At 42.1% G+C, this 25,212-nt stretch overlaps 1 protein-coding gene across 1 annotated transcript in view; it reads right to left on the bottom strand.

Annotated features, from left to right (window-relative positions):
- The window catches only part of RFESD (Rieske Fe-S domain containing), a 53,085-nt gene that overhangs the window by 27,003 nt on the left and 870 nt on the right, over positions 1-25,212 (bottom strand). Inside the window, exon 3 of the mRNA XM_083151760.1 lies at positions 2,426-2,505. The gene's annotated coding sequence lies outside the window, so the exon portion shown is untranslated. The remainder of the gene's footprint in view (positions 1-2,425; positions 2,506-25,212) is intronic.

The raw sequence follows: 25,212 nt of genomic DNA on the forward strand, positions 1-25,212 counted from the left end.
CATATTATGTGTCATAAGTATATGCTTTGTATTATTATAATCATTTTTACCTTTTTTTTTTTTTATTAGTTTATGCGGCATCAAGAGCGATGCCTCTTGCTGTCTGTATTACAGCAGCAGACACAGGGGCGGGCAGTGGGCAGGGCTGAGCTCCGGGGCTGTAAAAGCTCATTTAGAAAGGACATAAAGGCGGCACCTATAGCGGTGCCTCGGTGACAGGGACGTGCTTTCTGCCTACATGAAAGCATGCCACTGTCACTGAGACAGATGTGATTGGGCACAGTGGTGCTGTCTCAGTGACAGGGGCGTGCATTTATCCAGGCAGAAAGCACGTCTCTGACCGTCACCGTACCTCTTCTATAGGTGAGGTGCCCGCTATTTATAGCCATTTTTATAAGTCTTCTATTGCGCGGGGGGGGGGGGGAGCGGGACTTCTATTGCCGGGGGGAGCAGGACTTCCATTGCGGGGGGGAGCTGGACTTCTATTGCGGGGGGGAGCAGGACTTCCATTGCGGGGGGGAGCTGGGCTTCCATTGCCGGGGGGGGAGCAGGACTTCTATTGCGGGGGGGAGTGGGACATCTATTGCCGGGGGACGCTGACCTGTATTGCCGGAGGGAGCGGGCGGATCTGGGCTGAGCTCCCAGCTTCTGCTGTTATCTGTTATCTGCGCTCCCTTTCCTGTCTGGTGTCACTCTTCTGCCTCCCGCCGGCGCTCTCGTTTTGTGTCCAGGTGCCTGTCCCAGGACGCTCTGGATCTCTGCTGGAGGTCTGTCTGGGCTGCTTGCAAGCAGTGGCTGGACCAACGGTAATGTGTGTCTGGGGGCTGTTTTTTTTTTATATGGCACAGGTGTTTGTGTTATGGGACAGAATTGTTTGTGTGTATCTGTGTATTTGTGTAAAGTGACAGAGGTGTGTATCTGTGTGCTTGTGTTGTGACAGAGGTGTGTATCTGTGTATTTGTGTAAAGTGACAGAGTTGTGTGTTTGTGTAAAGTGATAGAGGTGGAGGTGTGTACTATTTCTGTGTGTTTGTGTAAAATAAGTATATTTGCCTAATGTACTAGCCTCAGAGGTTATTTTAAACAGTTTTGGGCCAATATACTTCATTTAAAATCACACTTATTTTACACAATCACACAGAAACAGCACACACCTCTGTCACTTTACACAAATACACAGATACACAACACATACACAAACAAGTCTTAAGAGGCTATTACATTTGGCTGCATTTTTTTTTTTATTGAAAAATGTATGTAGGCAGACGCCATGGCGGCTTGGCGGAGCCAGCAATGGCGAACGCTGGGTCCAGGTTGCTTCTTTCAGCGCTGACAGGCAGGAGCTGTTCTTTCTGGTCACTGCTGCTTATGCAGGGGGCAGCTACCGCACCTGCCTGTCAGCGCAGAACCAACCTGGTCCCAACGCTCCCCACAGAGCTTGTCGGTGCTGGCTCCGCCAAGTCAGTGCCTCACCAACCACAAACCTCACCGCACGTCCCTGAAAAGCAGACACCTTGAAAGCACAGGAGGCCTGGTTATTAGCTACTACAAACCCCCTGAAGCCTGACATTATCCACCCCCCAGCCTAACTCTTAACTATACACCCACCATCCTAACTCCTATACATTCCCCCCATCCTAACTCTAACTATACATCCCCCACATCCTAACTCTAACTATACATCCCCCCCCCCCACCCTAAGAAGTTTTGCCTAGGGTGCCAAGAACCATTGCACCGGCCCTGGTCTCCGGTGCCATTGTTACGCCACTGCGCTGTGCACTAAATGGGATGCATCAAAGTTGAACGTAAACCATTGTGTTTTTCAGATTCATAAGTTAAAAGTTACAATGCAAACATAATTAAAAATGCTTTCAATCACATTTCAACTGAGAAGGCATTGTCGTCCCAACATAGTGACTGGCAGCATTACTGTGAACAAATACAGGGGTGGCTTAAGAGAGGAGGGGACCTGTGTGCAATATCCTTGAGGGCCTTGTCTTCTCTCTCGGGCAGTGTCGATGAGTACACTCTGACACTGTGCACATGCAGTGGCGTAAGTTTGTTCCAGTTGCCTGGAGGCCAGATAAATATTGGTGCACCCAGCGCCCCCCCCAACACACACACACCACCATATGTAAACATATAATAATAATAGTATATATATATATATATTCAGACTCCCACACACTCACCAACTGGCTGGGTATGAGATTGATGGACGGCACTCCATCAGATTTTTTAAAGATGAATTCATATGATGATATAAATCTTTACAGCATGGTTAACTTCCTTGTGACGACGTTTCAAGACCAGTGGGGTCTTTTAATCAGGTCAAAGTTAAAGTGACATCAGTGCAGTTTCTTACCTCTCTCTGAGACAATATATAGCAGTATATGTATAGCGTGCAGCGCCGATACCATACTCACAGGACTTCCGTGAGGATGGGCCTTCTGATCCGCCCTGTGGGTGTTACCTTATCCTCCGTCACTGTGTATCATAAATCGTGCTGTTGTATGAAAAACAGTGCATAAGTAAATAAACTATTAAGTGTCATAAAACATATTCAGTGACAAAAAGCAAAGTGTTCAAACCCTATAGTGAATGCTAATATAGGGAAATGACTAAAAGTGGTAGATAATATAACACTGCATATCGGGACAATTATATTATTATTCAAGACAACATAATCATAGGGTCCTATCATTCCATGTAGAATTAGATTAACCATAATGTCCTAGTAAGTGGGATTTCCAGTGTATTATATGAGTAAGGGTGTTAAGAATAGTAAACCCAAGCTCAAATCTCAGCAGCTGGGTAAATAATATAATTAAATATACAGACCTATATAGTTTTTAAACAGGTTGTTGCTAAGAATTCTTTTTTTGGTAAATTAATTTATGTAAACCTTGTTCTCCACTGAAAAAATGGGGTGAACCCGCCCCAGTGATGGGGAAGGGATCTGGGGGGCGCTTGGTAGGAGTGGCTTCTCAGCAGCTGCTCAAAAAACAGGTTAGTTAGGCCTGTATATGTGTACAAAAAAGGAAGAAAAAGAAGATGGTAGCAGCGCTCAAAATTAAAATTGACAAATTGGATGATCTTTACACAAAATACTTTACTGAAATAAAAACAATAATAAAGACAAATGTATACATAGTAAAATCAATAGCATAAAATTTGCATAAAATTGATGCCCTGATTCCACAATGTGGTGGTTTAGGAGAGTCCGTTCCTATTATGCCCAGATGGAAGCAATGAAGATTGTATATTTACCGCTCCACACGCTGTAAAGTGAATGTCCTGGTGTCCACGTGGTCGGCCCAGATTGGCACAAATAACCGGAATCCACTGGACGAATAAAGGACAGATGGTAAAGTCCTCAGGTACCTGGGTGTTGAGATGTGGGGTGGTGTGGTGAGAAAGCGGTTTCCAAATACCCCAATATGATGGTATCAGCGGATGGTTTTTTCTGGGCTGGTCCGGACAACAATCCCAAATAGTAGTGGTGGAGGAAAGGGCAACAGCACTTCTGACGCGTTTCGCCGCTACAGCAGCTTTATCAAAGGTGTAGTGCTGTTGAGACTTGTCAGGCTATATATACCATATACAATAAGGTCACATGACCCATCAATCAAATCTAGATCATCCAATTAATAGAGTAAAAAACACATAACAATCAGGTATGGTAGGAGGCAGACCGGAGGTTACATACATATTGACTAGACATTCTTGAATAATCAAAATACACTTAGGATAAATCAAAGTATTTAATATGACTCAAAAAGTGGAAGTGTTTTTACTTCCGGGTTTTTTGGCTATAGCCGATTTTCATTGGTGGTAGTAGTTTAGTGACCTGGTTCTGTTTCCCTATTGGCATAGGCATAGTCACATGATCGCGTCCATGTTCTAAAAACTACATTTCCCATGGGATCCAAAACCAGAAGCAGTAAGTTATCATTGGTGACCGCGGCTCAGTGGCCGGTTTTGCATCCTAATTGGCTGGCGTCTGCACATGATCGCGTCCTTGACCGGAAAACTACATTTCCCATGTGGCCAGAGACGCGCATCACGTGACTTCCGCTTTTCTGATGATTTGCGGGGAGGCACCTTTCTTTCGTTAGTAGTGCTGCATAGCGTGGGCGTAATTACAGCCCTTATGATTGGACTGGACCCGGTCACATGACTGATTGTTTCCGATTAAGTAAGTAAATAAGTAAAAAGATAGCGTTTCCACAAATTTATATTGATACATTGTTATTCTTATAGCTTATAATTCCTGTATTTAAACCAATGTCAATATCAATAAAAAATACAAATATTCCTAAGGAATGTCAATGTCAGAGTGTGTTTCTCTTAGGATACTTGAGGACTACAATACCCATAATGCCTCAGTCGGAACGTATTTTGGTTTTATATACTAGTTGGTGGATATTTCTATAAATCTATAGCTTAGATTGATATAAATGGGGTTAAATAGGCTGTAGACTCTATAGAATTTTTTATATATATCCAAAAAATGATGAATGAATGAATGAAAAATGAAAAATATAGTACAAAATAATAGTATTTAACAATTGATTAGTTAGTTAGTAAAAAATTAATAATAATAAATAAAAATAGATATACCCAATGGAAAGAAAAATAAATCAAATGACTGAATAAATAAATAAATAAATAAATAGAGAAAACTAAAAATGTCTCTATTTTCTTTATTTCCTTTTTTTTTTTTTTATTTAAAATAGATACTGCTATTAGTTCCAGGTATCGTAATGTGACCATATTCCCACAATGACCCTGTCGGGCACTCAGTTTGACATTTTAATTCCCCAAGTGGGTTATCTGGTTTAAGGGTTGCCCCTCCAGATAGTATACATGATTGCAATGGTTTGTTAACCCTTAGATGGTATATAGATCAATAATAGGCTACATATTTTAGAAAAATGGGAATACTTGATTAGTCCATGGGAAGGTTTTCTGATGGTAATACTACGTGCATTCCTAGGTAGCATATATACAGGTACTAGAATACATGATTTGAGACAATTAATATTTTGAGGGGGTCCCCGAGTGGGAATAATCGATCAGTCCCCTAGAAGGTCCTCCAATGTTGGAAGTTGGTCGAATCATATCGAGGCAAAAAAAATTTTTTTTTTTTTTATTTTTTTTTGGTAAGAATAGATGGAGAAGGATAATTCCTGTCTAATCTTGGTTTGTGGATAGATAATATCTGAGGTAATATTAAATGTTATATGAGTTTTAACTGAAAACAAAGATAGGTCTGAGAAATAAAAGGTCGTGACAGAACAGGTGGAAAGCAGGTAAGTATTTGGGAAGATGTTATTAACAAAGTTATTAAATTACCAGGTTGAGTTTTACCATCTCGTTAAGACCATCTGGATGTATAGATCCTATCAGATGCATCCAAAAAACTTCCTGTTTGCAGAGTCTCCTAAAATGGTCCCCTCCCCTGGACGTGACCGTGATGTGTTCGGCCCCACATATTTTGAGGCTCGCAGGATTCCCTTGGTGGTGTTCTAAGAAGTGGCGGGATACACTATGTGTGGTTATACGGTTTATTATGTTGCACCGATGTTCAAGGAAGCGTGTTCTTAGTTTTCTTGTGGTACGTCCAACATAGTGGATGCCGCACCCACATGTTAAAATATAGATTACGTAGGAGGTATTGCAATTAATAAAGTTATTGATTGTCCAGTTTTTGTCACCTATTGAAATGGAGGATGTTTTTTGTTTTTCAATGTGGGAGCAAGTAATGCATCTCGTGCCGCAACATTTAAAAAAGCCTTTAGGTTTGGGAGGGAGCCAGGAGGGGTTTGCGAGGGGCTCAAGACTTTTTTTCTTTTTCAGTTGGCTAGGGGCCAGCAGATTTTTCAGGGACTTGTTTTTCTTAAAAATAAACCTAGGTTTTTCTGGAATATTATCTAGTAGTAAGGGATCTTGCCTCAGAATATTGTAGTTTTTCTGGATTATTGCTTTAATTTCTGGACAGAATTTAGAATAGGTAGCAATATATGCTGCTCCTATTGTTTCCTGTGGTTTCTTTTTATTTGGTGTTTTTTTAGTTTGTAGAATGGCTGTCCTATCCATATTGGAAACTTCAAGGAAGGCTTTGTCCACTAATGGTGGAGGATAGCCCCTTTGTTTGAATGAGAGTGCCATGGAAGTAGCTTGTTGGTTGAAGTCCAGTTCTGAGGAACAGTTCCTCCGTAAACGGATGAACTGTCCTTTAGGGATGCTTTTTTTCCAGGCTAGATAATGTTCACTTTGGAAATGCAGGTATGCCTGCATGCCTACTTCCTTAACAAAATTTTTGGTGACAATTTTATTGTCGGTTATCTCAAGGGCCACATCCAAGAAGGAAATCCTTGTGGGGTGAATACAGTGAGTAAAATGTAAATTATATGTGTTATGATTGAGGATAGTAACAAATTCTTGTGCCAAAAGGGGGTCCCCATCCCAAATAATGAACAGGTCATCGATGTACCGCCCATAGAGCACCAGGTTCGCGCCATAGTCACCCCTCCATATGAGGTACTCCTCTACCTCCCCTACATAGAGGTTGGCATAGCTTGGCGCGAACCTGGTTCCCATGGCGGTACCCATGACCTGTAGGAAGAAAGTGTTTTGAAAAAGAAAATAGTTGTGCTGAAGGATGAACGTGATGGAATCTAACAAAAACTTCTTGAGGTCCACCCCCAGGTCATCATCTTGGTTTAGCCTATTTTCTATCACTTGGCATCCCAAAATATGGGGTATGTTTGAGTATAGGCTTGTGACGTCTAGCGTCATGAAGTGATATGTTTTCTTCCAATCAAAATCCTGTACAAGTTTCAAAAAGGAGGTGGTATCTTTAATATGTGACCTGAGAGTGGACACTCGAGGTTGTAAAAAAGAATCAACAAAGAAAGATAAATTAGAAGTGAGGGAGTTGATACCCGAAATAATGGGTCTACCAGGGGGTGAAGTGAGGGATTTGTGGATTTTAGGAAGGTGATAATAAATAGGTATAACTGGGTGTTCTGGATAAAGAAATTTGAATTCCTCCTTGGATATGGCCCCGTTTGTAACAGCTTGATCTAGAAGATGAAATAATTCTGTCTGGAATATCAATGTAGGATCTTTAGATAGTTTGGTGTAAAATTGGGGATTATTGAGTTGTCTCATGGCCTCTGTGATATAATCCTCCCTATTTTGTATTACGAGGCCGCCTCCTTTGTCGGCCTCTTTTATAAGGATGTTATTGTCAGCAACAAGGTCTTTAAGAGCTTTCTTTTCTCTCTGGGTTAAGTTTGACCTATATTTCTTTTTGAGGGCAGCAGATTTAATTTTTGAGCACAAGATTTTAAAGTCGGCTAATGTAGTTTTATAGAAACTTTCTATATTAGGGCCCTTTGCTTTAATAGGGAAGAATTCTGATTTTAGTTTGAAGTCTTTTCTGGATATATCGAACAATTTTATTGGGGAATACGTTTCCATTTGCTCAATATTCTCACTTTGGAGTTCTTCTAGTATATCTATTAGGGGTAAGTCTTCAGAATTAAGCTCGATCAATGGAGTAGGGTTATCTTGTTTATTCATGCCATTTTTGGCAAAAAACCTCTGACAACATAGAGTCCGTATGAATCTATTTAATTCAACAAAAAGCTCGAAGATGTTAGGAGTTGATGTTGGGGCAAATTTTAAGCCACGACTAAGGAGTGATAGTTCGTCTGGACTTAATTTTCTATCGGACAAATTAAAAATATTTTTAGTGGTTATGTGAGATTTCATTTGGTTTAGTTTCTTGGTCTTCTGTCTCTTGCCCCCTCTGGTCCCTCTGAACTTTGGCGCCGTCTTTTTGGAGTTCCCTGCCATTCCTCCCGGGGTGGTTGAGACTGAATTTGTGTTGTTTCTCTCCCTAAAAAAACCTCCTGATGGGAGTTGGGGTGATGTCTCTCTGAAAGGGAAGAGGGTCTGTCTTTGGGTCTGGCACCTAAGTTCTGTTCTCTGTACCTACTTTGGTCACCACGTTGATCACTGTTTTTTCTACTTTGATAGGTAGTTGAACGGGGCCCTTCCCTGTTGTAGCGCTCTCTGTCTCTTCTAGAAGGGGATGGGGCATGGTACACAGGTCTGTCTCTAACTTTTTCATATTGGCTTTTATTGGGGATTCTTGGGGAGTTTATATTATTAGGGTGTCTTTGATCCCATGTTTTAGTTCTATTAAAAGTTTTCTTATATGACCTAATATTGCCACTTTTGTAATCGTCTAGATCTCGTCTAAACTTTTTGCATTTGCCCTCTAAGAGTGAGTCCTCGTAAGAGATCAGTTTTTCTGATAAGACTTTGTCCCTCTCTTTAAATTCCTTAAGGTGACTTTGGGGTTCTAGGGTTTTCTTGAGCTGTTCGATCTCCCTGACTAGATCGTCTGCTTTAGATTTTCTGTAGCGTATTACTACTTCCATCAGGGAGATCGAGCAGCGATCAAGAATTCCATCCCACTCGGTTTGGAAAATTTCATTGTGTTGAAATACTGAGGGTTTTGACATTCTAAGGCCTCTGGGAACCATTTTTTGGTCCAAATATTTCTGGAGGTTTGACCCATCCAGCCAGTGCCTTAGTTCTGCTTTGAGGAGATCCTCCAATTTATTAAAATTTTCCCTAAGTTCTAAACATGGTCTATCCAAAGGGGTGGTATTAACCGTATCCCATTGGGATAGATAGGTCTGCCTCCTATTCATACGGTTATCAAAATTTGAGAAGCAACTCATACCGGCAGCCCCTCACAAAACTGTGTGTGGCACAACCGAAAAAATGGGGTGAACCCGCCCCAGTGATGGGGAAGGGATCTGGGGGGCGCTTGGTAGGAGTGGCTTCTCAGCAGCTGCTCAAAAAACAGGTTAGTTAGGCCTGTATATGTGTACAAAAAAGGAAGAAAAAGAAGATGGTAGCAGCGCTCAAAATTAAAATTGACAAATTGGATGAACTTTACACAAAATACTTTACTGAAATAAAAACAATAATTAAGACAAATGTATACATAGTAAAATCAATAGCATAAAATTTGCATAAAATTGATGCCCTGATTCCACAATGTGGTGGTTTAGGAGAGTCCGTTCCTATTATGCCCAGATGGAAGCAATGAAGATTGTATATTTACCGCTCCACACGCTGTAAAGTGAATGTCCTGGTGTCCACGTGGTCGGCCCAGATTGGCACAAATAACCGGAATCCACTGGACGAATAAAGGACAGATGGTAAAGTCCTCAGGTACCTGGGTGTTGAGATGTGGGGTGGTGTGGTGAGAAAGCGGTTTCCAAATACCCCAATATGATGGTATCAGCGGATGGTTTTTTCTGGGCTGGTCCGGACAACAATCCCAAATAGTAGTGGTGGAGGAAAGGGCAACAGCACTGCTGACGCGTTTCGCCGCTACAGCAGCTTTATCAAAGGTGTAGTGCTTTTGAGACTTGTCAGGCTATATATACCATATACAATAAGGTCACATGACCCATCAATCAAATCTAGATCATCCAATTAATAGAGTAAAAAACACATAACAATCAGGTATGGTAGGAGGCAGACCGGAGGTTACATACATATTGACTAGACATTCTTGAATAATCAAAATACACTTAGGATAAATCAAAGTATTTAATATGACTCAAAAAGTGGAAGTGTATTTACTTCCGGGTTTTTTGGCTATAGCCGATTTTCATTGGTGGTAGTAGTTTAGTGACCTGGTTCTGTTTCCCTATTGGCATAGGCATAGTCACATGATCGCGTCCATGTTCTAAAAACTACATTTCCCATGGGATCCAAAACCAGAAGCAGTAAGTTATCATTGGTGACCGCGGCTCAGTGGCCGGTTTTGCATCCTAATTGGCTGGCGTCTGCACATGATCGCGTCCTTGACCTGAAAACTACATTTCCCATGTGGCCAGAGACGCGCATCACGTGACTTCCGCTTTTCTGATGATTTGCGGGGAGGCACCTTTCTTTCGTTAGTAGTGCTGCATAACGTGGGCGTAATTACAGCCCTTATGATTGGACTGGACCCGGTCACATGACTGATTGTTTCCGATTAAGTATGTCTTTACAAGTAAATAAGTAAAAAGATAGCGTTTCCACAAATTTATATTGATACATTGTTATTCTTATAGCTTATAATTCCTGTATTTAAACCAATGTTAATATCAATAAAAAATACAAATATTCCTAAGGAATGTCAATGTCAGAGTGTGTTTCTCTTAGGATACTTGAGGACTACAATACCCATAATGCATCAGTCGGAACGTATTTTGGTTTTATATACTAGTTGGTGGATATTTCTATAAATCTATAGCTTAGATTGATATAAATGGGGTTAAATAGGCTGTAGACTATAGAATTTTTTATATATATCCAAAAAATGATGAATGAATGAATGAAAAATGAAAAATATAGTACAAAATAATAGTATTTAACAATTGATTAGTTAGTTAGTAAAAAAATAATAATAATAAATAAAAATAGATATACTGTACCCAATGGAAAGAAAAATAAATCAAATGACTGAATAAATAAATAAATAAATAGAGAAAACTAAAAATGTCTCTATTTTCTTTATTTCCTTTTTTTTAATTTAAAATAGATACTGCTATTAGTTCCAGGTATCGTAATGTGACCGTATTCCCACAATGACCCTGTCGGGCACTCAGTTTGACATTTTAATTCCCCAAGTGGGTTATCTGGTTTAAGGGTTGCCCCTCCAGATAGTATACATGATTGCAATGGTTTGTTAACCCTTAGATGGTATATAGATCAATAATAGGCTACATATTTTAGAAAAATTGGAATACTTGATTAGTCCATGGGAAGGTTTTCTGATGGTAATACTACGTGCATTCCTAGGTAGCATATATACAGGTACTAGAATACATGATTTGAGACAATGAATATTTTGAGGGGGTCCCCGAGTGGGAATAATCGATCAGTCCCCTAGAAGGTCCTCCAATGTTGGAAGTTGGTCGAATTTTTTTTTTTTTTGGTAAGAATAGATGGAGAAGGATAATTCCTGTCTAATCTTGGTTTGTGGATAGATAATATCTGAGGTAATATTAAATGTTATATGAGTTTTAACTCAAAACAAAGATAGGTCTGAGAAATAAAAGGTCGTGACAGAACAGGTGGAAAGCAGGTAAGTATTTGGGAAGATGTTATTAACAAAGTTATTAAATTACCAGGTTGAGTTCTACCATCTCGTTAAGACCATCTGGATGTATAGATCCTATCAGATGCATCCAAAAAACTTCCTGTTTGCAGAGTCTCCTAAAATGGTCCCCTCCCCTGGACGTGACCGTGATGTGTTCGGCCCCACATATTTTGAGGCTCGCAGGATTCCCTTGGTGGTGTTCTAAGAAGTGGCGGGATACACTATGTGTGGTTATACGGTTTATTATGTTGCACCGATGTTCAAGGAAGCGTGTTCTTAGTTTTCTTGTGGTACGTCCCACATAGTGGATGCCGCACCCACATGTTAAAATATAGATTACGTAGGAGGTATTGCAATTAATAAAGTTATTGATTGTCCAGTTTTTGTCACCTATTGAAATGGAGGATGTTTTTTGTTTTTCAATGTGGGAGCAAGTAATGCATCTCATGCCGCAACATTTAAAAAAGCCTTTAGGTTTGGGAGGGAGCCAGGAGGGGTTTGCGAGGGGCTCAAGACTTTTTTTCTTTTTCAGTTGGCTAGGGGCCAGCAGATTTTTCAGGGACTTGTTTTTCTTAAAAATAAACCTAGGTTTTTCTGGAATATTATCTAGTAGTAAGGGATCTTGCCTCAGAATATTGTAGTTTTTCTGGATTATTGCTTTAATTTCTGGACAGAATTTAGAATAGGTAGCAATATATGCTGCTCCTATTGTTTCCTGTGGTTTCTTTTTATTTAGTGTTTTTTTAGTTTGTAGAATGGCTGTCCTATCCATATTGGAAACTTCAAGGAAGGCTTTGTCCACTAATGGTGGAGGATAGCCCCTTTGTTTGAATGAGAGTGCCATGGAAGTAGCTTGTTGGTTGAAGTCCAGTTCTGAGGAACAGTTCCTCCGTAAACGGATGAACTGTCCTTTAGGGATGCTTTTTTTCCAGGCTAGATAATGTTCACTTTGGAAATGCAGGTATGCCTGCATGCCTACTTCCTTAACAAAATTTTTGGTGACAATTTTATTGTCGGTTATCTCAAGGGCCACATCCAAGAAGGAAATCCTTGTGGGGTGAATACAGTGAGTAAAATGTAAATTGTATGTGTTATGATTGAGGATAGTAACAAATTCTTGTGCCAAAAGGGGGTCCCCATCCCAAATAATGAACAGGTCATCGATGTACCGCCCATAGAGCACCAGGTTCGCGCCATAGTCACCCCTCCATATGAGGTACTCCTCTACCTCCCCTACATAGAGGTTGGCATAGCTTGACGCGAACCTGGTTCCCATGGCGGTACCCATGACCTGTAGGAAGAAAGTGTTTTGAAAAAGAAAATAGTTGTGCTGAAGGATGAACGTGATGGAATCTAACAAAAACTTCTTGAGGTCCACCCCCAGGTCATCATCTTGGTTTAGCCTATTTTCTATCACTTGGCATCCCAAAATATGGGGTATGTTTGAGTATAGGCTTGTGACGTCTAGCGTCATGAAGTGATATGTTTCCTTCCAATCAAAATCCTGTACCAGTTTCAAAAAGGAGGTGGTATCTTTAATATGTGACCTGAGAGTGGACACTCGAGGTTGTAAAAAAGAATCAACAAAGAAAGATAAATTAGAAGTGAGGGAGTTGATACCCGAAATAATGGGTCTACCAGGGGGTGAAGTGAGGGATTTGTGGATTTTAGGAAGGTGATAATAAATAGGTATAACTGGGTGTTCTGGATAAAGAAATTTGAATTCCTCCTTGGATATGGCCCCGTTTGTAACAGCTTGATCTAGAAGATGAAATAATTCTGTCTGGAATATCAATGTAGGATCTTTAGATAGTTTGGTGTAAAATTGGGGATTATTGAGTTGTCTCATGGCCTCTGTGATATAATCCTCCCTATTTTGTATTACGAGGCCGCCTCCTTTGTCGGCCTCTTTTATAAGGATGTTATTGTCAGCAACAAGGTCTTTAAGAGCTTTCTTTTCTCTCTGGGTTAAGTTTGACCTATATTTCTTTTTGAGGGCAGCAGATTTAATTTTTGAGCACAAGATTTTAAAGTCGGCTAATGTAGTTTTATAGAAACTTTCTATATTAGGGCCCTTTGCTTTAATAGGGAAGAATTCTGATTTTAATTTGAAGTCTTTTCTGGATATATCGAACAATTTTATTGGGGAATACGTTTCCATTTGCTCAATATTCTCACTTTGGAGTTCTTCTAGTATATCTATTAGGGGTAAGTCTTCAGAATTAAGCTCGATCAATGGAGTAGGGTTATCTTGTTTATTCATGCCATTTTTGGCAAAAAAACTCTGACAACATAGAGTCCGTATGAATCTATTTAATTCAACAAAAAGCTCGAAGATGTTAGGAGTTGATGTTGGGGCAAATTTTAAGCCACGACTAAGGAGTGATAGTTCGTCTGGACTTAATTTTCTATCGGACAAATTAAAAATATTTTTAGTGGTTATGTGAGATTTCATTTGGTTTAGTTTCTTGGTCTTCTGTCTCTTGCCCCCTCTGGTCCCTCTGAACTTTGGCGCCGTCTTTTTGGAGTTCCCTGCCATTCCTCCCGGGGTGGTTGAGACTGAATTTGTGTTGTTTCTCTCCCTAAAAAAACCTCCTGATGGGAGTTGGGGTGATGTCTCTCTGAAAGGGAAGAGGGTCTGTCTTTGGGTCTGGCACCTAAGTTCTGTTCTCTGTACCTACTTTGGTCACCACGTTGATCACTGTTTTTTCTACTTTGATAGGTAGTTGAACGGGGCCCTTCCCTGTTGTAGCGCTCTCTGTCTCTTCTAGAAGGGGATGGGGCATGGTACACAGGTCTGTCTCTAACTTTTTCATATTGGCTTTTATTGGGGATTCTTGGGGAGTTTATATTATTAGGGTGTCTTTGATCCCATGTTTTAGTTCTATTAAAAGTTTTCTTATATGACCTAATATTGCCACTTTTGTAATCGTCTAGATCTCGTCTAAACTTTTTGCATTTGCCCTCTAAGAGTGAGTCCTCGTAAGAGATCAGTTTTTCTGATAAGACTTTGTCCCTCTCTTTAAATTCCTTAAGGTGACTTTGGGGTTCTAGGGTTTTCTTGAGCTGTTCGATCTCCCTGACTAGATCGTCTGCTTTAGATTTTCTGTAGCGTATTACTACTTCCATCAGGGAGATCGAGCAGCGATCAAGAATTCCATCCCACTCGGTTTGGAAAATTTCATTGTGTTGAAATACTGAGGGTTTTGACATTCTAAGGCCTCTGGGAACCATTTTTTGGTCCAAATATTTCTGGAGGTTTGACCCATCCAGCCAGTGCCTTAGTTCTGCTTTGAGGAGATCCTCCAATTTATTAAAATTTTCCCTAAGTTCTAAACATGGTCTATCCAAAGGGGTGGTATTAACCGTATCCCATTGGGATAGATAGGTCTGCCTCCTATTCATACGGTTATCAAAATTTGAGAAGCAACTCATACCGGCAGCCCCTCACAAAACTGTGTGTGGCACAACCGAAAAAATGGGGTGAACCCGCCCCAGTGATGGGGAAGGGATCTGGGGGGCGCTTGGTAGGAGTGGCTTCTCAGCAGCTGCTCAAAAAACAGGTTAGTTAGGCCTGTATATGTGTACAAAAAAGGAAGAAAAAGAAGATGGTAGCAGCGCTCAAAATTAAAATTGACAAATTGGATGAACTTTACACAAAATACTTTACTGAAATAAAAACAATAATTAAGACAAATGTATACATAGTAAAATCAATAGCATAAAATTTGCATAAAATTGATGCCCTGATTCCACAATGTGGTGGTTTAGGAGAGTCCGTTCCTATTATGCCCAGATGGAAGCAATGAAGATTGTATATTTACCGCTCCACACGCTGTAAAGTGAATGTCCTGGTGTCCACGTGGTCGGCCCAGATTGGCACAAATAACCGGAATCCACTGGACGAATAAAGGACAGATGGTAAAGTCCTCAGGTACCTGGGTGTTGAGATGTGGGGTGGGGTGGTGAGAAAGCGGTTTCCAAATACCCCAATATGATGGTATCAGCGGATGGTTTTTTCTGGGCTGGTCCGGACAACAATCCCAAATAGTAGTGGTGGAGGAAAGGGCAACAGCACTGCTGACGCGTTTCGCCGCTACAGCAGCTTTATCAAAGGTGTAGTGCTTTTGAGACTTGTCAGGCTATATATACCATATACAATAAGGTCACATGACCCATCAATCAAATCTAGATCATCCAATTAATAGAGTAAAAAACATATAACAATCAGGTATGGTAGGAGGCAGACCGGAGGTTACATACATATTGACTAGACATTCTTGAATAATCAAAATACACTTAGGATAAATCAAAGTATTTAATATGACTCAAAAAGTGGAAGTGTATTTACTTCCGGGTTTTTTGGCTATAGCCGATTTTCATTGGTGGTAGTAGTTTAGTGACCTGGTTCTGTTTCCCTATTGGCATAGGCATAGTCACATGATCGCGTCCATGTTCTAAAAACTACATTTCCCATGGGATCCAAAACCAGAAGCAGTAAGTTATCATTGGTGACCGCGGCTCAGTGGCCGGTTTTGCATCCTAATTGGCTGGCGTCTGCACATGATCGCGTCCTTGACCTGAAAACTACATTTCCCATGTGGCCAGAGACGCGCATCACGTGACTTCCGCTTTTCTGATGATTTGCGGGGAGGCACCTTTCTTTCGTTAGTAGTGCTGCATAACGTGGGCGTAATTACAGCCCTTATGATTGGACTGGACCCGGTCACATGACTGATTGTTTCCGATTAAGTATGTCTTTACAAGTAAATAAGTAAAAAGATAGCGTTTCCACAAATTTATATTGATACATTGTTATTCTTATAGCTTATAATTCCTGTATTTAAACCAATGTCAATATCAATAAAAAATACAAATATTCCTAAGGAATGTCAATGTCAGAGTGTGTTTCTCTTAGGATACTTGAGGACTACAATACCCATAATGCATCAGTCGGAACGTATTTTGGTTTTATATACTAGTTGGTGGATATTTCTATAAATCTATAGCTTAGATTGATATAAATGGGGTTAAATAGGCTGTAGACTATAGAATTTTTTATATATATCCAAAAAATGATGAATGAATGAATGAAAAATGAAAAATATAGTACAAAATAATAGTATTTAACAATTGATTAGTTAGTTAGTAAAAAAATAATAATAATAAATAAAAATAGATATACTGTACCCAATGGAAAGAAAAATAAATCAAATGACTGAATAAATAAATAAATAAATAGAGAAAACTAAAAATGTCTCTATTTTCTTTATTTCCTTTTTTTTATTTAAAATAGATACTGCTATTAGTTCCAGGTATCGTAATGTGACCATATTCCCACAATGACCCTGTCGGGCACTCAGTTTGACATTTTAATTCCCCAAGTGGGTAATCTGGTTTAAGGGTTGCCCCTCCAGATAGTATACATGATTGCAATGGTTTGTTAACCCTTAGATGGTATATAGATCAATAATAGGCTACATATTTTAGAAAAATGGGAATACTTGATTAGTCCATGGGAAGGTTTTCTGATGGTAATACTACGTGCATTCCTAGGTAGCATATATACAGGTACTAGAATACATGATTTGAGACAATGAATATTTTGAGGGGGTCCCCGAGTGGGAATAATCGATCAGTCCCCTAGAAGGTCCTCCAATGTTGGAAGTTGGTCGAATTTTTTTTTTTTTTTGGTAAGAATAGATGGAGAAGGATAATTCCTGTCTAATCTTGGTTTGTGGATAGATAATATCTGAGGTAATATTAAATGTTATATGAGTTTTAACTCAAAACAAAGATAGGTCTGAGAAATAAAAGGTCGTGACAGAACAGGTGGAAAGCAGGTAAGTATTTGGGAAGATGTTATTAACAAAGTTATTAAATTACCAGGTTGAGTTCTACCATCTCGTTAAGACCATCTGGATGTATAGATCCTATCAGATGCATCCAAAAAACTTCCTGTTTGCAGAGTCTCCTAAAACGGTCCCCTCCCCTGGACGTGACCGTGATGTGTTCGGCCCCACATATTTTGAGGCTCGCAGGATTCCCTTGGTGGTGTTCTAAGAAGTGGCGGGATACACTATGTGTTGTTATACGGTTTATTATGTTGCGCCGATGTTCAAGGAAGCGTGTTCTTAGTTTTCTTGTGGTACGTCCCACATAGTGGATGCCGCACCCACATGTTAAAATATAGATTACGTAGGAGGTATTGCAATTAATAAAGTTATTGATTGATGGGTCATGTGACCTTATTGTATATGGTATATATAGCCTGACAAGTCTCAACAGCACTACACCTTTGATAAAGCTGCTGTAGCGGCGAAACGCGTCAGGAGTGCTGTTGCCCTTTCCTCCACCACTACTATTTGGGATTGTTGTCCGGACCAGCCCAGAAAAAACCATCCGCTGATACCATCATATTGGGGTATTTGGAAACCGCTTTCTCACCACACCACCCCACATCTCAACACCCAGGTACCTGAGGACTTTACCATCTGTCCTTTATTCGTCCAGTGGATTCCGGTTATTTGTGCCAATCTGGGCCGACCACGTGGACACCAGGACATTCACTTTACAGCGTGTGGAGCGGTAAATATACAATCTTCATTGCTTCCATCTGGGCATAATAGGAACGGACTCTCCTAAACCACCACATTGTGGAATCAGGGCATCAATTTTATTCAAATTTTATGCTATTGATTTTACTATGTATACATTTGTCTTTATTATTGTTTTTATTTCAGTAAAGTATTTTGTGTAAAGATCATCCAATTTGTCAATTTTAATTTTGAGCGCTGCTACCATCTTCTTTTTCTTCCTTGTTCTCCACTCTACTAAATATCCTACATTCTGGATCTCTACTAACTATCTGGTAATCATTTATAGAAAGATGTTCCATGTAAATTTTTCATTAAGACCTTTGGGTGCGAGGGTGTTCAACGTGTGAATCCACTTGGATTCACACTGTGACAGTCTTTTCAACCAATCTCCCCCTCTTGGCAATTGAGGGACGTGGTCAATAATTTTACATTGCAAACTAGCCAGCGAATGTCCAAATTGCTTAAAATGTTTAGCAACCGGCTGTTCCACTCCTTTGGATTCTTTACCTTCTGTGGCAGCGCGAATTGCTGATCTGTGGAGGTCCATTCGGGTCCTAAGATCCCATATCGTCTGTCCGACGTACATCAGTCCACAAGGACATATGATGATGTACAAACGTGGTTGTGCAAGTTACCGTATGTCTAATTTTATGTTGGTAACCTGTGTGTGGGTTCTTTACATAAGTACCAGGTTCCATGTAACTGCATGTAGTACATGAAGAGCATCGCACGCATTCGCGTTTTTGAGATGGTAAGAATGTGGTTTTAATGATTGGTGTTAGGTTCGTTTTGACTAGTATGTCCCTAATGCTCCGTCCTCTTTTGTAAAGGTCCTTATTACTTTGAAAGGTCCTTATTACTCATGACAGTTGGCCATGATTTATTTGTTGTCTGGGAAAATATCTCACATTTAGAAGTATAGGTAGTGACAAATGGGATTTTATTCCCGATAGATTTTTGAGTGACCTTTTTTAGTAGTTCATTTCTCCAAATCATCAATTTTTCCTCTTTGTTCTTAAGGAGGTTTTTATACTCATATCCCCTGGTTACAACTTTTTTATCATCTCGTCCAACATGGTTGATAATGTCCCTTTGTCAGTGGAGATGCGAGCTGCGCACAGCATCTGGGACCTGGGCAGCCCCCGTGCTAGACTTTAACAGGAAAGTATTCCTGTCAGTTTTTTTACTGTATACTGAAGTATGAATTTGATTGTTTTCCATTTTTATCAGCACATCAGTAATTGACTATGTTCGAATCCATTTGGTATGTGAATTTGATTGGTGTACCTTGTTGGTTGATGAAGTTGATAACTGTTAGAAGTTCCTCCTTCCTTCCGAATTTTTTTAAACTTTTCAGTAGGGTTTGATGAAAGGCGTCGGTATGTGCCTGGATCATTTGTTTGCACGTAAACGGGATAACACTTCTTTTACTTGAAGACGATGTGATTGAAGATCTTGGGAGAATATCAGAATGTCGTTGAGATATACAACAAGATATTTGTACATGACATCTCTGAAAATTTCATTGACGAACTCCTGGAAAACAGCGGGAGCATTACTAAGACCAAAGGGCATCACAAGATACTCGTAATGCCCACCTCTGGTGTTGAAGGCAGTCTTCCATTCATCGTCTTTACGGATAAAGATTAAATTGTACGCCCCTCTGAGGTCGAGCTTGGTAAATACTTTTGCTCCCTTGACTCGGTCAAATAATTCAGTAATGAGAGGAAGAGGATAACTGTGCTTGATGGTTATCTCATTGAGACCTCTGTAGTCTATGTAGGGGCGTAACCCTCCATCTTTCCTTTTCACAAAAAAGAATACTGCACCAGCAGGGGAAGATGAGGGACGAATGAACCCTTTCTGGAGATTTTCCTGAATGTAATCAGAAATCGCTTTGGTCTCAGGCACTGACAGGGGATAGGTGCGCCACTTTGGAGGGGACTTCCCAGGGAGAAGATCAATGGGACAATGCCATCAGCGGTGTGGAGGTAGTACATCTGCAGCCCGTTCACTGAACACATCACTGTACTCTTGATACGCAAGGAGAAGACCAGGCAAGACTTTTATTGCAGAGGACCGGACAGGAGTTACTTCACTCAAGCAGTGTTTCTGGCAGTAATTACTCCATTCTTCAATCTGAATGGACTTCCAGTTGATACGGGGGTTGTGAAATTGTAACCATGGCAACCCTAACACAACGTCACAGGAGGATTTTGGAATGACCAGAAACTTCATGCATTCTTGAGGAAGGATACCTACATGAAAGGTAACAGGTACTGTCCGATGCACAATGTCACTTCCAGAAATTCTACTTCCATCTACCGCAGTCAAGTAGAGAGGTTGAGGTAATGGATTAATAGGAATATTACACTTTTTTACAAGGTCAGCTGAGATAAAGTTTCCTGCAGCCCCAGAATCTGCCAGGGCTGAGACATGCAGGGTACCCACTGGGGACACAAGGGCCACGGGTAACACAGGATCAGTGGAAGGAGGAGCTTTTATGGAAAAACCTAACCTGACTCCCCCACTGCAGGTTAGGGCTTGGCGTTTCCCGGATGCTCAGGACAGGACCCAATAAAGTGACCGGGAGCAGCACAATATATACACAGTTTTTCTCTTTGCCTCCTGGACCGTTCTTCCGTGGTTAGCCTAGATCTACTTATCTGCATAGGTTCTTCTGTGCTGGGCATCGCAGGATGGTGCAGAGGCGGAGGAGAGACTCTGGGGAAAACTTTCTTTTGTTTTTCTAGACCTCGCTCTCTCAGGCGAAGGTCTATCTTGACACATAGAGAGATCAGTTCTTCAAGCTGTACAGGGAGATCACGGGTGGTCAGTTCATCTTTAATGCGTTCTGAGACGCCCCAACCAGAAGGCATCTGTTAACTCCTCGTTATTCCATTTTAGCTCAGAAGCTAAGGTCTGGAACTGGACCACGAACTGTCCCATAGGATGGGAACCCTGTTTGAGACTGAGGATTTCTGTAGAGGCTGATGCAGACCTTCCTGGCTCATCGAATATTCGTCGAAAGGTAGAGACAAATGTATCATAGTCCGTGAGGATTGGATCAGATCTTTCCCAGAGTGATGATATCCAATCTAAGGCAGAACCAGTTAGCAGAGATACGATATACGCTATCTTGGTCCTGGCTGTAGGAAAGTTCTGTGGCTGGAGTTCAAATTGGATGTCGCATTGGTTGAGAAAGCCTCTACATGCTCCCATCATATTTACTGGGAGTAGGCAGCTGAAGACGAGAGACATACAGTATGCTGGGGTATGCTGTGTGTGTACTGGTTGAGGAGGTGACCGAAGAGACTGCTGGAGGGAATCCAGACGAGTGGACCCTTCCTGTAAGTACATGATCACTTGCTGCTCTGTCGCTTCCTGTGTTTCTATGCACGAGGTGAGATCTTGGAGAGCCGCTGGCCCCACACTATGGTCGTGTGCCGAGTCCATCGGTATTGAATAATCTGTCACGGCCTGGAATTGCTGTGTTCCCGGCAGTGACCTGGGTGAGCCAGTGGAGGGTGCAGGGAACTGGAAGCTTGGAGGTTTTAGGTATCTGGAGCTCATGCATGGGGGTGATGACCTGCTGGGGACACAGAGGATTGGCTAGACTTAAGACAGAGGCGCAGAGTCTTAGCCGACAGTGGTACTCACCAGTGTCCCCCGCAAGGGTATATGGACTTTGCTGCAACTGCCGACCAGGTCTCGGCCCAGGTTCCTCTGTGACTTAGCAGGGGTGATACTCTGGAGACGGATAGAGCAGAGATGGTAACGGGATACTTAAACCATCAATGCTGGATCGATGGCACTGAATGCTGGGTAGCAACACAGAGGGCACAGATAAATGGTTGTAGCAGGGAGTACTTGGTAGAGGAGACTGGGTACCAGTAATGCGGCCTGGGAGCCGGTCGATGGTATTCGATGGTGCGGCCTGGGAGCCGGTATTCGATGGGAATCACTGGGGATCACTGGGGTGGCCTGGAAGCCGAATGATGGTACTCGATGGTGATCACTGGGGATCGCTGGGGCGGCCTGGAAGCTGAAAGGTAACAGGTAAGGTGACCCACTGGTATCCGAAGACTGTGCTGGTAACCTGGGCTGCACATAGAGAGCTGAATCACACTGAAGATGGAACTAGTGGAAACTTCTGGCAGTAGTGGAATGACCAGGTAAGCAGCAGATGATAGCAGGTAACAGCGGGATATAGGTAGCCGGATCTCCGGAGCAAGTGGGGAGTCTTGGAGAGCTTGATGCTGGAGAACTTGCAGGGGAACTGACAAGTTGTTCAAGACAAGGAGGAGTCTGGGAAGCTGGCTTTTATTCCTCCAGGTAATTGCTAATCAGCCGCAGGCTGTGGCATCAGCCGCAGCAGCAGTACACAGAACCAGGAAGTAACTTGAGCTACCTGGATCATGTGACCCGCAATCAGAACAGGGAATGCACCTGGAGTCCTCTATCCTATGTGAAACAGGGAATGGCTTGTGAGACAGAGACATCGCGCCAGGTGCTGCAGAGTGTGCCAACAGCTGATCTGCAGCGCAGATTACACCAGTATGCCGGTAAGGGGCGCACGCGAGCAGCACGAGAACCAGGGTTCCTGACACTGCCCCTTTGATACTAATTCAGGTGTGTTAGGTGACTGCCTCATCTTTAAAAGCCATAAGGTAGTCGGCAGGTGAGCTTTAAACCAGGAAAAAACACATGTCCACTTTAGCTATGATGTGTCAGTAGGTGCCAGGTTCTTGAGAGACCAGTTATTAGTGTAGGACTTGCAGTGAAATGAGGTCCCTTGGCGATGGGCTGCAAGCTTAAATGCATTGATCAATTATGAACTAAAACTCCATTATTTATTTGATTATTTGTTTGTTAAGGTGAGTTCGTTTGTTGTGGTGAGTGCTTGGCCCCCTGTATTTGTATTTACTAGAGTGTGTGGTCACAGGCCACTGCACCCCAAACTGGGAAGTGTGGGTGCGGCAGAGAACAGATTTCCTGCCCGTCTCTGCTTCAGGGAGATGGGCAGGGTTACTGGGGACTGCGGGGAGCCCACGGAGGGCGGCGGTTGTCTCTGTCAGAACAGGGCACTTGAGCTTCTCGTGCGCGCGCACCCCCTTCTGTCAGGTGGTGGACAGCGGCGGTTGGCAAGGATGTATCTAAGGATGTATCTAAGTATATATGTATCTAAGTATATATGTATATAAAAAAGAACAAACCAGAAATGATTTCTATAAATCCTTGTTACATTGCACCGCATGTATTCACGTTATCATTTATTTACAATAAACACACATTGCTTAGCAGTCATACCTAGGATTAGAACCTGTGACCTGGTTGTCGGCTCTGGGACATAAGAACGCGTTCCCATGCAGATGCGGCCATGATGCAGTGTGTTAGGGGCGGGTGGCTGAAGTCACATGACATCAGCCGTTTGCCCTGTCTTTGTCCCAGAGCCCACAAATATAAGTCAGTCTCCACTGACTGGTCTCCAACCATCGAATGATTTCTCCTGCTGCATGCACAGGATATGTTTTCATATGGGGGTACTTTTTTTGATGGGGCGGCAGGGAGGGCACTCTGGGACTTGGTAAGCTGCGATCTTCACACCGTACTGAGTCAACCACAATCAGGCCCATTATGTTCCCAGTAGCAGCAGTGCCATAACAAAACATTTTGGTGCCCTGTGCCAGAAAAGGAATTGGTGCTGCCCTCCACACACACACACACCCTATTACATATTATGTCACATAAGTGCTGCTTCCCTGTATGCTCGTTGACAGGAGATAAATGCTCATTGATAGGGGTTCCTTGCTTGATGCCAGGGGTTGCATGCTCATTGCAATAATAAAAAGTGACAGTCGGAAAATTAGCAGCAGGAGCCAGGAGCAGACAGAAGCACCGGCTGCAGGGGCAGACAGCAGTGGGTAACAATAGCCCCGCAGACACCCCCCCCCCCCCCGGCGCCCACACCTTATCAGCGCCTCCCCGCCACCACGAGGGCTGCAGAGCTATAATTACGCCATTGCATGACCCATTCCAGGAGGGACTAGATGCTCTGTTCATGGACTTCCATGCTAGTGGCAGTTTCAGGGCTGCAACACAGTCCAAAATTCAGATAGGGGAGCCCCACCAACTGCCACCCCAAACACCACAGTCCAGGATTCACTGGCAGGTGTGGCTCCCTATTTACATTTTGGTCAGGTGTGCAGTCCCACCTCTGCAACTGCCGCTGGCAAGGAAGTCCAGGAACAGAGCATTTTGTCCCTCCTGGAATGGGTCATGTTGGGAGGTATGCAAATAGTGACAGCAGCCGGCAGCACACAGCGGGGATGCACAGAAAGGGGAGCACCTCTCCAGCCTCGTGCCTTCCTGCAGTGTATCCTCTGCGGTCTGAGCCATCCTGGTCTAGAGTGCACTCATATGTATGCCCTATATGCAGCCTGCAGAAACTTCAAGAACTCTTTTAGACTTCCCAGCATTGAATTTTCTGGCTGTTGGCCAGGAGCAGAACAAAATATCACCATTATAAAACTTGGGTAGTTTCCGGCAACTGTTTTTAGCCACATAAAGATAGTATCCTTCTACATTTACCGTCTGAAATACTTATATGAAATACCAAGGTACTTGTTTAGTCTCACGGCGGCAGATATATCCCATGCGATTTACATGCGATTGTCATACGATTCGATGTGCGATGTGATTTAGTACCTGTTCTTAACCCCACTATCCACTACAGCATGGAGTTGATTTTCTATATTGTGGGGAGCACAGCGAGCCATCAAGCCAAAAGCGTGGTGAACGTACGTGGATGACTTTACATGTATTCCGCGTGCGCTCACCACGGAATACATGTAAAGTAATCCGCTACACTATATAAAATTCGCTACACTATATAAAATCAACTCAATGCCGCATGGGATATCTGCCGCTGTGTAACTAAACAAGTAACAATACAAATATTAATCAAGGTTATCTTGTCAAGGACTATGGATCTAATTCAGAGATGTACACAAACTGATGGTTTACATACCTCTCCGATTGTAGGGCAGCTGCGCATGACCCATTGTGCAGAACGGGTCTCGCATCCTCAAAGGATTCTCAAGCTGCAGCCTGATTGACAAGCTGCCAGAATTTTGGGATGAGCAAAGTTGACCAGCATTCCTGAAAACAGGGGCATGTCCTTCCCATTTTCTGAGAGTGGTGAGACTAGGGACTGTGTCTTCATTTTCTGGACTCTGCAGCATGAACGAGTGTGGATCATATTGTCGACAGCACTTAGGTCGACAGTCATTAGGTCGACACCGTTGGGACGACAGGTGTGTAGGTCAACATGGGTGAAAGTCAACAGGTGTCAAGGTCGACATGGAACTGGTCAACATGGGTTTAGGTCGACACAGCATTAGGTTGACATGGACACAGTTGGATG

This window comes from Crinia signifera, chromosome 1, assembly GCF_055691185.1.
Source record: "Crinia signifera chromosome 1, ASM5569118v1, whole genome shotgun sequence".
NCBI lineage: Eukaryota > Metazoa > Chordata > Amphibia > Anura > Myobatrachidae > Crinia > Crinia signifera.